The sequence below is a fragment of the Acomys minous genome (assembly GCF_964271855.1).
Source record: "Acomys minous genome assembly, chromosome: 16".
NCBI classification, from domain to species: Eukaryota; Metazoa; Chordata; class Mammalia; order Rodentia; family Muridae; genus Acomys; species Acomys minous.
This window is the reverse complement of record NC_140498.1, coordinates 54,995,908-55,011,407: the sequence shown is the minus strand read 5'-3', so window position 1 is coordinate 55,011,407 and position 15,500 is coordinate 54,995,908. Positions and strand designations below refer to the sequence as shown.

The following is a 15,500-nucleotide window of genomic DNA, read 5'->3' as shown; positions in this document are numbered from 1 at the left end:
GCAGTGCAGGGCCGTGGGGGCAGTGCAGGGTCGTGGGGGCAGTGCAGGGTCATGAGGGCAGTGCAGGGTCATGGGGGCAGTGCAGGGCCGTGGGGGCAGTGCAGGGTCATGGGGGCAGTGCAGGGCCGTGGGGGCAGTGCAGGGTCGTGGGGGCAGTGCAGGGTCATGAGGGCAGTGCAGGGTCATGGGGGCAGTGCAGGGCCGTGGGGGCAGTGCAGGGTCATGGGGGCAGTGCAGGGCCGTGGGGGCAGTGCAGGGTCGTGGGGGCAGTGCAGGGTCATGAGGGCAGTGCAGGGTCATGGGGGCAGTGCAGGGCCGTGGGGGCAGTGCAGGGCCCATGGGGGCAGTGCAGGGCCGTGGGGGCAGTGCAGGGCCCATGGGGGCAGTGCGGGGCCATGGGGGCAGTGCAGGGCCGTGGGGGCAGTGCGGGGCCGTGGGGGCAGTGCAGGGCCGTGGGGGCAGTGCAGGGCCATGGGGGCAGTGCGGGTCCGTGGGGGTGGTGATGGGGCCGTGGGGGCAGTGCGGGGCCGTTCGGCCAGTGCGGGACCGTCGGGGCAGTACCGGGCCGTGGGGCCAATGCGGGGCTGTAGGGGCAGTGTGGGACCATGGGGCAGTGCGGGGCCGTGGAGGCAGTGCGGGGCATGGGCCTGTGGAGGCAGTGCGGGGCATGGGCAGAATGAAGACCAAAGGTCTTCTCTAGGAAGCCTAACCTTACACTTTTTAACTTTCTTGTCAGTTTTTAGGCCTCCTCATTCTTTCATTTTAATGAGTAAGAAACATTTATGACATCGAGATTTTGAAGCATTGGGTTTGTTTTTATTTTTGTTTTGTTTTTGTTTTTTAGAGCATAAGAGTTTTCTGAGTGTCTTAGAGTTTCTAATGCTGTGACACCATGACCACCACAGCTTGGGGAGGAAAGGCTTTATTCAGCTTTACACCTCCAGGTAAATTTTCATTGCTGAAGGAAGTCAGTGCAGGGACCTGGAGGCAGGAGCTGATGCAGAGGCCACGGAGGGGGAAAGAAACTGCAACCTAAGAGGACAAGTATTTAGGCCAGGGCAGATTTTGGCCACACTACTAAGTAAATGTGTTTAACTGCATTATATAGTTTATAATAATTTTATCATGAAAACCCCTTTCCTTGCTTCTTTTACTTCCAAAAAGAAAAAGAAGAAAAAAAAAATTCCTAGTTTTGAGCTTTGAGGCTTTCGTGAACTTAGACATTTAGTAAAATAAGCAAATAAAGACGTGTGTATGTCACGAAGCGAAAGCATTTGCTTGGCATGTGAACGTGCGGCTCTTAGCAGCTTAATATTCCCCCCTTCACGGTGGATATTTCGTGTTTCTTTCTTACCAAAGCACTTGCCTGTTGCCTGTTCTCACTGGAGGTCACCCTGAGTCTTTGATTACGAGAAGCAGACTGTCCTGGGGGGACTGGACCCCAACTGACCCCTGCTAGGATGAAGCAGTCCTGGCTCAGTACAACTAAAGACGTCCAGCAACTTTTTGTCAAAATGCAGCATAAAGTTAAATAATATTATTTCGGATTAAGTGTGAGGCTTTGCGAGGTTTGGGCATCCTGCAGTAGTGATCTTTAAGCTCTTGACGCGGTAAACACACGCACACGGATGTAGTGCGGAGGTGGCTGGGATCCGGTGCTCCGAGAGTGACGAGGAGGGCGTCCTAGCCCGCTGGCCAAGCCAGGCACCCTTCCACCTCACTCCTGCCCATTTCAAGGGGTGACGGAGCCTCCTTATTTTATTTAAGCACTTAGTTGACTTGTCTTTAAAGGTTTATTTATTTTATATGTATGAGTGGTTTTGCCTGTGTCCCATGCGTGTGTAGTGCCCAAGGAGAGCAGAAGAGGGTGTAGGGTCCTCCACAGCTGGATTAAAGACGGTTGTGAGCCACCATGTGGGTGCTGGGAACCAGCATAGGTCCTTGGCGAAAGTAAGGTGCGCTCTTATCCCCTGAGCCATCATGTGCTCTAACCCCTGAGCCTCCAGCCCCAGAGGCACTGCATTAAAAAAAAAAATCTTACTGGAGACTTCTATTTCCTCATTAAAAACAAAACAAAAAAGAAACAACAACAATAATTTTTAAAAAAAACCACTTTGCATTATACCACTTCCAGTAAGAAAACAAGTTTAGGAAATTGGATTCTGTCGGAAAAGGAAGGCCTTGTTGAAAGATGGAACTGAGGGAGGATTCTGGAAGGCTTAAGGAAGTGAATCAGCAGGTGGAGCCTGTGCAGAAGGCAGGTCTCTGTCCTCTCACTGAGCACCGGCTGCAGCCGGGCCTCTCTTCTGAAGAGTTCCCAACATCCAATGGGGAGCAGAGGTGAGGGGGCTGAGAGGGCCACTGAGGCAACAGCTTTCCTCCTTTTGAGGGAACGTAAGCTCCGTTGCAGTGGTGTGTGCATGTGCCCAGGTGCCCTGGCAGTAAGCTCCGTTGCAGTGATGTGTGCACGCTCGCCCAGGTGCCCCGGCAGTCTTGTGCCTTCTTTACCCAGAGATGATGGCGTTCACTTCATGGTACTCCTGCTGGGCTTTGAATGGGCGTCTCCAGGGCTGTAAGCACTAGTCAGGAGTGAGACAGGGTTTGCATGCTGGACAAGAACACATGTCCTAGGAACACGCGTGTGTGGCGGCTACTGTGTGAGAGGTCTGGATCCCATGGGACCACACCTGAGACAACTCTCTGCTCTGTCCTATTCATGAAGGAAATCTAAAGTCCTAAGGGTCTCTGTGGTCTTAGTTGGCAAGCTGCAGATCATCTGTCACACCCGCCTCTTCCATCTTTTCTATTAGTTCCTGTCATTAATATTCTTTATCCAAAAAGAAAAAGACAAGAAAAATTCCTGTCTCCCTCAAACATGTGTGTCTCTCTGGTCCTTCTCTTAGTAACAAGCCTTTACCCACTTACATGTTGAGAGTCCGTCTGTCTCTTTCTCAGCATGGATTTTCCTCTGCTTATAATTCAATTTAATTGATAGGCACAGTTGAGAGAATTCACAAGTAATAAGTCAAATGTCACCCCTGCTGTCCCAGAACTGTAATTAAATGATGTGTCAGAATTTTTCATTCTAGCTGCCTTGTCTCTTAGTTGCAGAAATTAAAAATCTTCTTTTTCTTTTCTCTTGAGGATAGATTCTGGGTCATTTCTTCAGATAACATCTTTCAGTTCAACAATTCTTTCTCTGAGATCTGTTGAATTTTGCTTGCATCTAAAATTTGTCCCTCTCTTTAAAATGTATTTATATATTTCTAATATTTTTGATTTGGGTAATATAACTTAAAAAGTGCCTTCTATTTATGGTTATTTTGCAGCCTACACTTCATAATTCTATCACTGAGTTCCCTTGGGGAAGGGAGTAAATCTATCTCTGCTCTCTATTTTTTCTACATATTATATTTTTAAAAATTAAGAGGCCGGGCGTGGTGGCGCACGCCTTTAATCCCAGCACTCGGGAGGCAGAGATAGGCGGATCGCTGTGAGTTCGAGGCCAGCCTGGACTACAAAGCGAGTCTAGGAAAGCCAAGACTACACAGAGAAACCCTGTCTCGAAAAACCAAAAAAAAAAAAAAAAAAAAAAAAAATATTTGTATGTGCATGACCTGTGTGCAGTACCTGTGGAGTCCAGAAGAGGGCACCAGAGTCCCTGGACCTGGAATGGTTACGTTATCCACAGATGGTTGTGAGCTACAGTGCGAGTGCTGGGAACTGAACACAGGTCCTCTATAAGAACACCTTTAAAAGAAAAGAACAGAAATGAAAAGAAAAAACAAACAAACAAACAAAAAACAAAAAAACCAAAAACCCCAAACAAACAGAAAACAGGGAGTTATCCTCACTGCCCTTGCCTCTATAATTTACCCATTAAATTCCCCATTTCCTTGAATATTTAATTTGATAGCTACTTAGGGGTGAGTTTTACTTTTTTCCACTAACTATTTCCCTTGGAATTTTTTTCCATGGGAGTTCTTTGTACCCAGGAAAAAGCTGTGTGTCCCTGGAGACGTCTTCCTTGTCCCTCTACCAGAGACATCGCCTGAGGATTTTCCCAGTCAAAATTCACTCAACATCAAACCTAGGGCCTGATGTATTTTTGCTAAGTGGTGTGAAACTGAGCTCCAGGTTAAAATGCAGACTGGTTTGTGAGTCCAAGTTCTCAATAGCAATTCTTTCTGTGTCTCCCCAGGACTGTGTGTGTGTGTGTGTGTGTGTGTGTGTGTGTGTGTGTGTGTGTGTAGGTGTATGATAGAGAGTGTGTACATGAGAGAGAATGTCTGTGAGTATAAGAGTGTGTGTGTAAGAGACAGAGTATGTGTAAGAGAGAGAGAGTGTGTGTGTGAGTGTGAGTATGTGTGTGTGTGATAGTGTGCATAGAGAGCATGTGTGAGTATAAGACTGTGTGTGTAAGAGAGGGAGAGTGCTAAATAGTGTGAGTGTGTGTGAGATTGTGTGGGTGTAACAGACAGATGTGTGTGTGAGAGAGGGGGGTGCAGAGAGAGGAAGGGAAGGAGAGAGGAGATCCTGGCTTGGATAAAAGCTGTTTTTCACTTTCCTGGACCCTCAATATGCCATGAGGGCACAGGCCGGTCTCCACAGGCCTCTAATCTCAAGGTGCTGAACGGGGTTGTCCATGTAGAGGCCAAGGTCCCCATCACAGGAGAGAAAGCCTTTGTGCCCTAACTTGGCCTTGGCTTGTATCCCATGGTCCTAGCGACTCGCCCAGGCAAGCTCCAAATCCTACCGGATGGGGAGATTCTCCTTCCTGACACAAGGAGGACGTAAGTCACACTGGTGTGGATACGCAAGCGGAGATGTTCGTGACTCTTGTGCCACCATCTGCTCTAGCCACAAGTGCCACTTCACAGAGAAAAGAGCATCTTACCCAAAAACGTTAGAGTGAAAAATGCACAAATAAAATGTAGCTAGGATGAAGAAAAAAATTAACTGCGCCCCCCCCCAAAAAAAAAAACCACCTTAGTACCCCGGTCTAAGTGAGCATGCGCTTGCTAGAACCATGTTCTAGAGCACAGAATTCCGTGCTCAGCGGTGTGAAGAAACCGTCTGGCAAAATAGCGTCTGTATGGAAGAAGAGCGGGGCTGCGCTGAGGAGGCTGAACAGGATCCTGAAGAAAGGCGAGGAAGGCGGGAGGTGGGTGAGTGGGTGGGCCCTGGAGTAACTAGGAAACACAGAATGGGCTAGAGAGGTGAGCTTAGCACCAGGAAAAGATGGAGTGCGTGTGCGGGTGCGTGTGTGGGTGCGTGCGTGCGTGCGTGCGTGCGTGCGTGCGTGCGTGCGTGCGTGCGTGCGTGTGTGTGTCCTGATTCTGCCTCTCCCCTAATTCGGTAACCTCCACAGGCACTGCTGTTCTGCTGTTTGGCAACATTGTGTACTTACTCTCTCTCCTCGGCAGGGGAAGCTTGACCCTTTGCCCAAGGTCTTGACCAACCTGAATTGTCACTGAGAGGCTCCGGGAAGACTCTATTTCCTGACTCATGCTGGGTCCCGGGAAGACTTAAAAGTGGTAATTCCTATTATTGGCCATCACTTTGGATGCGTTAACTAAGTCTCAATCACAGGCTAGGCGGCTTAAACAATAAACATTGATTTTTCTGGCCGTTATGAGGTGTGCTAGCATAGTCAGGTAGTATCAAGGCAGATGACAACTTTGTCACTGTCTAATCACCCAGCAGAGAGAGAAACATGTTCAAGATCATTGCTGCTGCTAGCCAGCTCTTCTTTATGAGGGCACTAGTTCTATGAGTCCAAGGCCCCCACCCCCTCCCCCATGATGTCATCTAATCCTAATGACCTTCCACAGGCCCCATCTCAAGACATCACCACTGTGGGGGGGTGGGGAGGTGGGGTATTTGGGAAAGTATGAACTGTTTGGTCCCTAACAGGCATTTCCTTCCTCCCTTCATGGCACCTTCACAGTAAGATCACCAGAGGCATATAATTCCCCCCCCAACCCCCCAGGGGGGGTGCAGGCAGGACTCACATCATCGGGGAGTGATGCTTCCCAGAGGTCAGAGGGCACAGGGTGGGCCATCTTTGGAGAGCGTCTCTGTGGATTTTTGCTTACTCTGTCATCCATAGAGTGAGAAAGTAAGACTCAAAGAGATTTCTCGGAAGATCTAATTTGACTGTGCAGTCATACCACAGTATGGTTGTCAGTTGTAAGAGTCTGGAATTGGCCTCTGCGAAGGCAGGCTGGGGTGGTTTTAGGCGGCTTCCAGCATCCCGTCTCTTTGTGTACTGCCTGCTGCCACTAGGTGTCACCATATGCAGCTGCAGAGAAAACAGTGATGCTCTGAAGGAGAGGTGAGCCACATCCCAGAATGTTTGTCCCCTAATTCCTGGGGGCACTTGGAAGCCTGTAAAGATCTTGAGGAAGGCAGCCCTCCTCCACATAGAGACAGTGCACTCGCCTGGAGAAGGGTCTTGTCCTCACTGCACTGGAGCAGGGCGGACAGGCTTAAGGTACATTCCTCGCCTTCACCCTACTACCCGCCCTGGCATCCGGAGCCTGGATTTTCTGCTGAGACAGCCAAGTGCGTTCTTGCCCTGCCAGGCTTAGCAGTGGACTCTGGCTCCCTCCAGTCAGGGTGGATGATATGAGCCAACTCCAAATCTAAAATGCTGTGGACACTGACACCCGGTGCTTTTCGGGGTCTCGGGGTGGTTCCTTGCAAAGTCTACAGTGAAACTTGGCTCTCAGACCGTGGCCTGTGTTTATTACCGGCTTCCATAGTGCCAAGCAAATAGACTATAACTGCAACCGAGAACCTGGTGCCGGGGACCAGAGGACCTCTGGAGACCGGGGGAAAATACTTAGGGTCAAGAGCACTCCCCTGAAGGGTGAAGGATGCAGACACAGAGGCGAATCTCCAAGGACACGCTTTTTTCTGTGGCAGGGAAAAGAGCTACGGTGGGAAGGAAGGAGTGTGCCTGTGTCTGGTTCGTTAGCAGGAAACCTTCATAGCAGAAGGCTTTGGGAGTAGCTGCATTTAGCTCTCCAGACCAGCACCGCTGAGCCGTACAAGTTGACACTGTTATATTTATTTATTGATGGGTGTGCACTGCACAGCCTGTTCGTGGCAGTCAGAGGACAGCTTGTAGCCGTTACTCCTTCCTCCACGTGAGTCCCAGAGTTTTTTTTTTTATATTTTTAATATTTTTTATTTATTTAATTTTAATTTATGTGTGTTGGTGTGAGGATGTCAGATCTTGGAGTTACAGACAGTTGTGAGCTGCCATGTGGGTGCTGGGAATTGAACCCGGGCCCTTGGGAAGAGCAGGCAGTGCTCTTAACCACTGAGCCATCTCTCCAGCCCAAGTCCCAGAGTTTGAACTCAGGTTCTCTGGGTGTTGGGCAGACGCACCTGAGGCGCCATCTCCCAGGCCCCTACAACTTATTTTATTAATGCATGTTATCTTTATACAACACTTCAGTAATTTCAAGCGGGATGTTGTAATATTTTAAGAAAGTGAAAATTTTAATTTAAAAAAGTGCATTTTATGTAGAATGGCATTTTTCTCTCTTTGGTTTATGACAATACTGGACTTAAACTGTCTTTCCCGGGGCTGCTGAGATATCACTCTGTGGCACGGTGTGTGCCGAGAAATAGTCAAGGCCCTGGTTTAATCCCCAGCCTAGCCAAGCAAAGGAAAATGAAAATAAAATAAACAACAAAACCAAGAATTATCCCTGGGAGCTGGGGCTCACAACTTATTGGGTCCTTTGCTTTGTTTGTGTGGGCCCGGGGTGGGGGGGTGGGGTGTCACACCCTGTGCCTCTCTCTCTCCCTGAGGCACGGCCAATGCCACCGTCCAACTTTTCTTCCTGCCTCAGAAAAGGAAATAAGAGGAAAGCAACTTGTCTGGTATTTTCAGTCTGCCCAGGCAGATGCTGCAGTTACCGAAATCAAGTGGGAAATGGGTTGTTAGCAGTCGGTAGCAGGCCCGCCTGGGCCGTGTGGGTTGTCTGCGAAGCTGGGGTACCGCCCTGCCTGGCCGCCTGCTGCCTGGTAGGGACCTGTTTCCTGGACAGACACCTGTTTCTCTCTGCTGGTGAGTCCTGCTCTGTCCAGACAGTAAATACCTGAAGCAGTGAGAGGCTGAACTTATCGCCTTCTTTAACAGAGCTGATAACCAGATGAACCCCACACCGTTGTGTGCCAGGCTCATCCTAGAGGGTTTTATAATGGCAGTGAGATTTTTGATGAGGGCACTAGCCAGGGCTTGCCAAGGAATCATAGCACTATGTGGTGCCTTCTGGGGAGGTGGCTGGCCCTTCACTAAATACTGTTGATTTTACCCTTGTGTCTTCTTTCAACTGCCTATTTCAAAGCTACTATTGGGGGATGGAGAGATAGCTCAGAAGTTAAGAGCACTGGCTGTTCTTCCAAAGGTCCAGAGTTCAATTCCCAGCAACCACAGGGTGGCTCACAACCATCTCAATTGAGATCTGGTGCCCTCTTCTGGAAGGCAAACATAACGCAGGCAGAACACTGTGCACGTGATAAATAAATCAATCTTTTTTTTAAAAAAGGGTAGTGTTGTTGGTTTCTCAAAACTTCGCATTTGTAAATGTCAGATAGGTCTTCCCCGCACCCCCCCCCCCCAGTTTAAAGCTCCTAAGGGAGTTTATGGACTGGGAAGAGGTCATGTGCAGTCATAACATCACACAATATTCCCCAGCACAGACGTTCCCTGCCTTCCGAATGCTGTGACCCTTGAACACAGTCCCTCAGTTGGGGGTGACTCCCCAACCATAAAGTTACTTTTGTCGCCACTGTAATTTTGCTAATGTTATTAATCATAATATAGATATCTGGTATGCAGGACATCTGATATGCCACCCCTGTGAGAGGGTCACTGGGCCCCCAAAGGGATTGAACCCCACCGGTTGAGAACCTTGCTCTAGCAGATGTTGTTATTAATATAATTACAGTTTATGGTTGCTCCATATAGTATTGGTGAGGCCTGAGGCCTGCTTTATCCCTCACGTTCCTTTCTTTCTTTCTCTTTTTAAGATTTATTTATTATATATACAGTGCTCTATTTGCATGTACACTTGCAGGCCAGGAGAGGGCATCAGATCACATTACAGACGGCTGTGAGCCACCATGTGGTTGCTGGGAATTGAACTCAGGACCTCTGGAAGAACAGCCAGTGCTCCTAACCTCTGAGCCATCTCTTCAGCACCCTATCCCTCACATCTCTAAGGCATGTTCTGATAAAGAATTAATTCCTTTTAGTCTTAAGAAACGTCGTTATATTTTGCTGTCTGGCAGAAGTTTTCTGAGTTCTGGTTCCTGTGGAGGGGGTGGGGTGGTACATCATCAGGTGCTTGCTTGGTTCTCTTAAAGAAGGCATGGGATCATGGGATTGAAAGCTCTGCTCACAGGCATGTGCAGGCACCCTTCCTTAGTCTGGTGTAAGGGGGCATTCTGACATGGATTTTCTTTTTCTTTTCTTTCTTTCTTTCTTTCTTTTTTTTTTAAGATTTATTTATTTATTATATATACAGTGCTCTGCCTGCACGTACACCTGCAGACCAGAAGAGGGCACCAGATCTCATTATAGATGGTTGTGAGCCACCATGTAGTTTCTGGGAATTGAACTCAGGACCTTTGGAAAAGCAGACAGTGCTCTTAACCTCTGAACCAGGTTTTGCCTGCATGTGTGTCTGTGCACCACATAGGCGCATAAATGCCCTCAGAGGCCAGAAGAGGGCACCAGATCCCCTGGAACTGAAGTTACAGATGGCTGTGAGCCACCCTGTGGGTGCTGGGAATTGAACCTGTGTCCTCTGCAAGAGCAGGCAGTGTTCTTAACCACTGAACCACCTCCCCAGCCTCTTGAGATTCAATCTGAACCATTTCAAATAAATTATTTTCAGAGCAGAGGCCAGGGGAAAACATGTTTCTTGGCCTTAATTCTGCTTTATTTCTGTATGCCAACGCTCCCCTTGCAGACCCGTATTCTTCTGAGAATGTGGGTTACACAGTTGAGTTTGAAATCTGGCCACCTGAGCGTTAGTGAGTCACAGTAGCTCTGAGTCACAGTGGCTGGGTTACATGGCAGAGCTTGCTGAGTGGCTCCACGTGGTAACCATGGCAACAGTCAAGTGCCACTTCAGAGACAGATATTGGGCCAGGACGCTGTCCATCTTCAAAGCAGCCAAACCCATAGGTAACAAGGCTTTTTAAAAACAACCACCAGTAAGAACAGATCTACTTTCTCTCTCTTCTCTCTCTCTCTCTCTCTCTCTCTCTCTCTCTCTCTCTCTCTCTCTCTTGAGACAGAATTTCTCTGCATAGGCTGGCCTCCAACTCACAGAAATCTGCCTGCCTCTGTCTCCCAAGTGCTGGCATTAAAGGCATGTGCCAACACACCCGGCTTTTTCTTTTCTTTCCTTTTCTTTTCTTTTCTTTTTATTAAACTCGAAATTAAAGGAAAAAATTAAAATTGTATTTGCCCCTCAAAAGCAACATGTTCCCTACTTCAGAAATAGGGCCAGGATTAAAATTATTTTAGCTGCTGATGTCTGTGGGCTATCATTGTCCTTTTCTTCCCAATAAAACATTTCTTAGCTATAACTTTTGTTGAGATAATTTTCTAACTGTACACCCAGCCGTACTCGTTCTTGATGTTCTTAAAATTCCACGGGTGTCTGTGTGACTTGGCTCCCAGTGAGGCCTCCCTGTGTACAGCGCACAGCCTAAAACTATAAGACATGAAATAGTCGGTGTATAGAGTTCTCACCTAAGATGAAAGTTTCCTCATTCAGATTCTTAGGGTCCTTAAAAATGTTTGCTTGTCTAATGAGGTCATGTGTGTGCCTGAGTGTGTGCCGGTGCATCACAGGCATTAGTGCCAGCTAAAGCCACAAGAAGGCATCTGGTCCCCTGGAACCGGGGTTGCAGATGGTCGTGAGCTGCCATGTGAGTGCTGGGACCTGGACCCAGCCCTTCTGTAAGAGCAGCCGGTGCGCTAACCACTAAGCCATCTCTCCAGCCCCTGGTAGATAAGGACCGCTGCCCCTGCTGAGTACTCACCATGTTCCTGCCCTTCCACCCACTCCTGGGAAGACAATCTGACAGGTTGATGCGGCCTGTTTCGTGGAGCAGCTCTGACTGTAAAGCAGCACTCGCACAGGTAACCAAGTGTTGGCTGATACAGCGTTGCTTTCAGCATTATCATCCTCCCAATCGTGGACCGATTCCTGCTAACAGCCCAAACTGTAGAGAATATTCCTCTTATGGAAAGAAAGAAAGAAAGAAAGAAAGAAAGAAAGAAAGGGAAAGAGTTTCATTTCTCTCATTTCTCTGTCAAGCATATTCTCAAATTACATCTTTAGACTTGAGGAGGATTTTGTTTTGCTTTTTGTTTTTTAATCAGTTGACGGTCAGGGGGCGCATGGAACAGTTCATTGATCAGGGAAACTCTACACCTGCAGAGTCTCGAGGAATTCTGCTGCCTGCCTGTGAAATACTTGGCACTGTGGCCATCGTCCATTGCTGAATCTGACGGAGCTCACCCCATCAAGACTGTGTCCCCGGCACAGACCGCAGGGGGCGCTCACCTCATGAGACTGTGTCCCCGGCACAGACCGCAGAAGGAGCTCACCCCTTCAGACTGTGTCCCTGGCACCGACCACAGGAGGAGCTCACCCTGTCAGACTGTGTCCCCAGCACAGACCACAGGAGGGGCTCACCCCATCAGACTGTGTCCGGGCACAGATCGCAGGAGGTGCTAACAGATCGGAATCTGTTGTATCAAAGGCTGCGGTTCTTATAGAAGCCTGCATGGTAGCCAGATTATGCTCATGGTCACCATTTGTCTTGCTCCTGGCCTGTCTGTCTGTCATCCTTCTGAAGTCAAGGCCACATCCTTCAGGACGCACAGGGCCAATTGAGTGTCGGGCAGTTAACTGGTATGTGGAATGAAGGAAGATTTCTAGACATCTACCCTAACCCTTTCCGCCTGTCAGGCCTCATTGGTAAGATGTTGGTAGCAGACTATTCATTACTGAACTGTACAAACCAAACCCAAGCAAGCAGAACGTCCTAACGATCCGTGCTTTCCTGACACTTTCATCAGTGTAAGAAAGAATATACCAGCAACATTTTACAGTCTGTGGCTTTTCCCTCATTCAAACAAACAAACAAACACTTCTTCCAGGACTGGAGAGGTGGCTCTGGTTAAGAGCACCTGGTTGTGGTTCCAGAGGACCCGAGTCTGATTCCCAGCACTCAAATCAGGCAGCTCACAGCCTCCTGTCCCTCCACCTCCGGGGGATCCTACACGCTCTCTCAGCCGGCTTCCGTGGACACCCACACACACTTGGTATGCAGTCACACAGATACACACATAAACATAAATAAAAATCTTTCAAAACTCTCCTCCATTATTATAACACTATCAAGATCTTGGGTGCAGTTATGCAGGGGAGAAATCTGTAAAGAGGGTTGGTCTCTCCAAGGATGGACGCCATTACCCATTTGGAGAAATGGGACATGCGTCTAGAACAGTTATGACTAATCACCTTGTACCATATGGAGTGATGATGTCACCTTGTACCACACGGAGTGATGATGTCATTAAACACAGGAGAAGATAGGAGGTCGCCAGGAGAGCCAGAAGACCCGAGGAATTTTAGCACTTGTGGGGGAGAATTCTAATGAACATAGGAGAGAAAAATAATTGGACAGAATTACTTTAAAAGATGAGATGTTAATTGTATGCATATTTAAAAGGAATACTCTGTTCTGAGGTTGTTTATTTTAAATATATTTTTGTCGGTGAGTTCTTGTTCCCCTACTCCCACCTCACCCCCAGCCCCCGCCTCTCTCTTTCTCCCTCTCTCTCCTTGCTGGGCAGGGCTTCTCTGTGTAGCCTTGGCTGTCTTGGATGTGGTTTGTAGACCAGGCTGGCCTCGGACCCACAGAGATCCACCTGTCTCTGCCTCCCAGAGTGCTGGGATTACAGGCCTGTACCACCATGCCCAGCTGTCAATAGTCATTTTACGCAAAGGGTCCAAAGGCAAGAATTGAATAAGAGAAAATTTTATCTTTTTGATATTTATTCTATCATTCTACTATTATATTTTTAATGACTTTTTAAAAAAGTTTTAAGGTTATTTTTTGACAGCCAGTTTTTTTTTAAGTGGGAATGGATCTCTAAGGGGTGGGCCTGGCCCCACCCTCCCCCACCCCCTCCCCACCCTCCCCCCACCCCCTCCCCCCTGCCACTGCACAGCTTGTTCATTGGCTCTGCCTCCTGAATCCCGTGGCTTCATCACAGCTGGAAGCTCCAGAGGGCTAAAGACAGCGGCCTACGCTGGGATTCAAAGGCACCATCTGCTCGGAAGGCCAGGCCCCCTGTGGCTGGGGCCTGTGGCCCTGCTGCCTGGCTAGAGAAGCCACAGGAGCCCAGAGTTTTTCCGTCATTGAGGAGCTGGCCATCCTTGTACAGCCGCTGGGCGTTGGGAGGCCACTTCGCGATGACCTATGATGCACTTCAGCTCGAACATTGGTGCTCGACTCCTTGGCGTCCGTGAGGATGGTGGTCTTGTGGTGCCGGATCACGAGACAGACACACGCCCATCCCAGGGGCTGCCTCTGGCTCGATGCCAAAGATGTTGCTTTTAAATGTTTATGCGTGCGTGTTTCCGACTGTGATTTTTGTTTCCTTCCTTCATCTACTAGAGGTGACAAGAACACAAAAAGAGAGGCTGGGTGCCAAGCCAAACTTGAACTGGAATAATAAGTCACCAAAAGCCGTGCCTCCTTCATCGGTAACCTGAGGAACTTTATGTCTCATCTTTAACATGGGCGCAGTGCCTCACTCATAACCGCAGTCGTGAGAGCCTGTGGCTTGAGCTCAGTCACAAGTGTGAACAACCATCCTGGCACGCATGAAAGGTCTTTAATACACATTGGATATGTTGATCAGGCAGCTGGGATTCTCTTGTCCTTTTTTTTTTTTTTTTGAGGGTTTTGTTTGTTTTGTTTTTTGCTACCCACTAGTTTCCAAACTGTGTGGGAATCACTGGGTAAGGGCTGGCCTGGCCTGTCGCAAAGGCAAGAGGCAGCGTGCTTTTTTTTTTTTTTTAATTGGGTTGAAATAAGACATTTAGTCATAGAACGCTTCATAAAAAAAAAAGTGCATCTCATCAAGCAAGCATTTGTTATGAGTGACCTAGAATTCTCAAAGCTTTAGGCTCTCCATCTACATAATAGGAATAATGTGCCAAGATCATGTGTGAAGAGGCCGTGAAAAATTCACACGTGCTCTTCCTCCTCCTACGTCAGCTGCAGACAGGCGTGGTGTACGCCCTTCAGTTTTCACACTGGCAGAAGCCGCCATCGGACAGGGATAGCCGCCCACTTGCTCTGGGGCTCAAGGCTTCCAGCCGGTGAGCCGGAGGGGCTGGACTGGAATAGCAAGCAGGCAGGGTTTCTACCACGTGGATGGCGGCCTTTGCCATGTGCCGGACACTCCTTCCTTTCAAACGCTGCTTTATGACGTGAGCCATGGAACCACTCGCAGCGCTAGCATCCGTTCTCCTAGCTACCTGTTTGATGATGCATTCACCGCGCAAAGCAAACCCACTCTCCCTTTCTAAGGGACGTTTCTCCCAATCCATTCATGCCCACCCAGGAAACCTGGGAGTTGGGTAGGAAGTGTGGCAACAGTCATATACCACACAGCGCCCCCCAGGGGTACTGCTCAGTATGTGCTGGGGTCATATACCACACAGCGCCCCCCAGGGGTACTGCTCAGTGTATGCTGGGGTCATATACCACACAGCGCCCCCCAGGGGTACTGCTCAGTGTATGCTGGGGTCATATACCACACAGCGCCCCCCAGGGGTACTGCTCAGTATGTGCTGGGGTCATATACCACACAGCGCCCCCCAGGGGTACTGCTCGTGTGTGCTGGGGTCATATACAACACAGCGCCCCCCAGGGGTACTGCTCGTGTGTGCTGGGGTCATATACCACACAGTGTCCCCCAGGGGTACTGCTCAGTGTGTGCTGGGGTCATATACCACACAGCGCCCCCCAAGGGTACTGCTCAGTGTGTGCTGGGGTCATATACCACACAGTGCCCCCCAGGGGTACTGCTCAGCGCGTGCTGGGGTCATATACCACACAGTGGGCCCCAGGGGCCATATACAGGGCCCCCCAGGGGTACTGCTCAGTGAGTGCTGGGACCATATACTATATAGTGTCCCCCCAGGGGTACTGCTCAGTGCTTGCTGGGATCATAGATGTGTTTGACTTATCACCACCTGTTTTTCTGGGCAATCTTATTAATCTGGTTGCCTCCCAATGTGAGTAGTTTCTTTGTGTCCATCATGAGTGTCAACAGCCCTCCGTGAAGATGCATGTCTTGAAGAGACAGCTAGAAGGAAAAGGAAGGTCCTGTACGCAAACCTAGGCATTTGTCGGATGCCAGGGCTGCCACCTCT

The 15,500-nt window shown here is 49.0% G+C and overlaps 2 protein-coding genes and 1 pseudogene across 7 annotated transcripts in view; 1 reads left to right on the top strand and 2 right to left on the bottom strand.

The window, feature by feature from the left end:
- Nucleotides 1-15,500, top strand: part of FRY (FRY microtubule binding protein) — a 360,844-nt gene that overhangs the window by 82,628 nt on the left and 262,716 nt on the right. The gene's annotated exons all lie outside the window — the stretch shown is intronic.
- LOC311586292 lies at nt 297-15,177 on the bottom strand (annotated as a pseudogene). The gene is made up of 3 exons: nt 13,259-15,177; nt 11,739-11,914; nt 297-647 (listed from the first exon to the last, which is right to left on the bottom strand). The product of its transcript is annotated as an uncharacterized misc_RNA (transcript).
- Nucleotides 754-15,500, bottom strand: part of LOC311587094 (uncharacterized protein) — a gene marked incomplete at its 5' end in the record, with an annotated part of 32,030 nt that continues 17,283 nt past the window's right edge. For 3 of the 4 annotated variants that reach the window (XR_014775777.1, XR_014775778.1, XR_014775779.1), the window contains 5 exons: nt 756-2,579; nt 3,631-3,750; nt 6,015-6,304; nt 11,080-11,279; nt 12,570-12,701. Of the gene's footprint in view, nt 2,580-3,630; nt 3,751-6,014; nt 6,305-11,079; nt 11,280-12,569; nt 12,702-15,500 lie in introns of all 4 variants that reach the window. The other variant, XM_084763568.1, reaches the window with a different exon arrangement.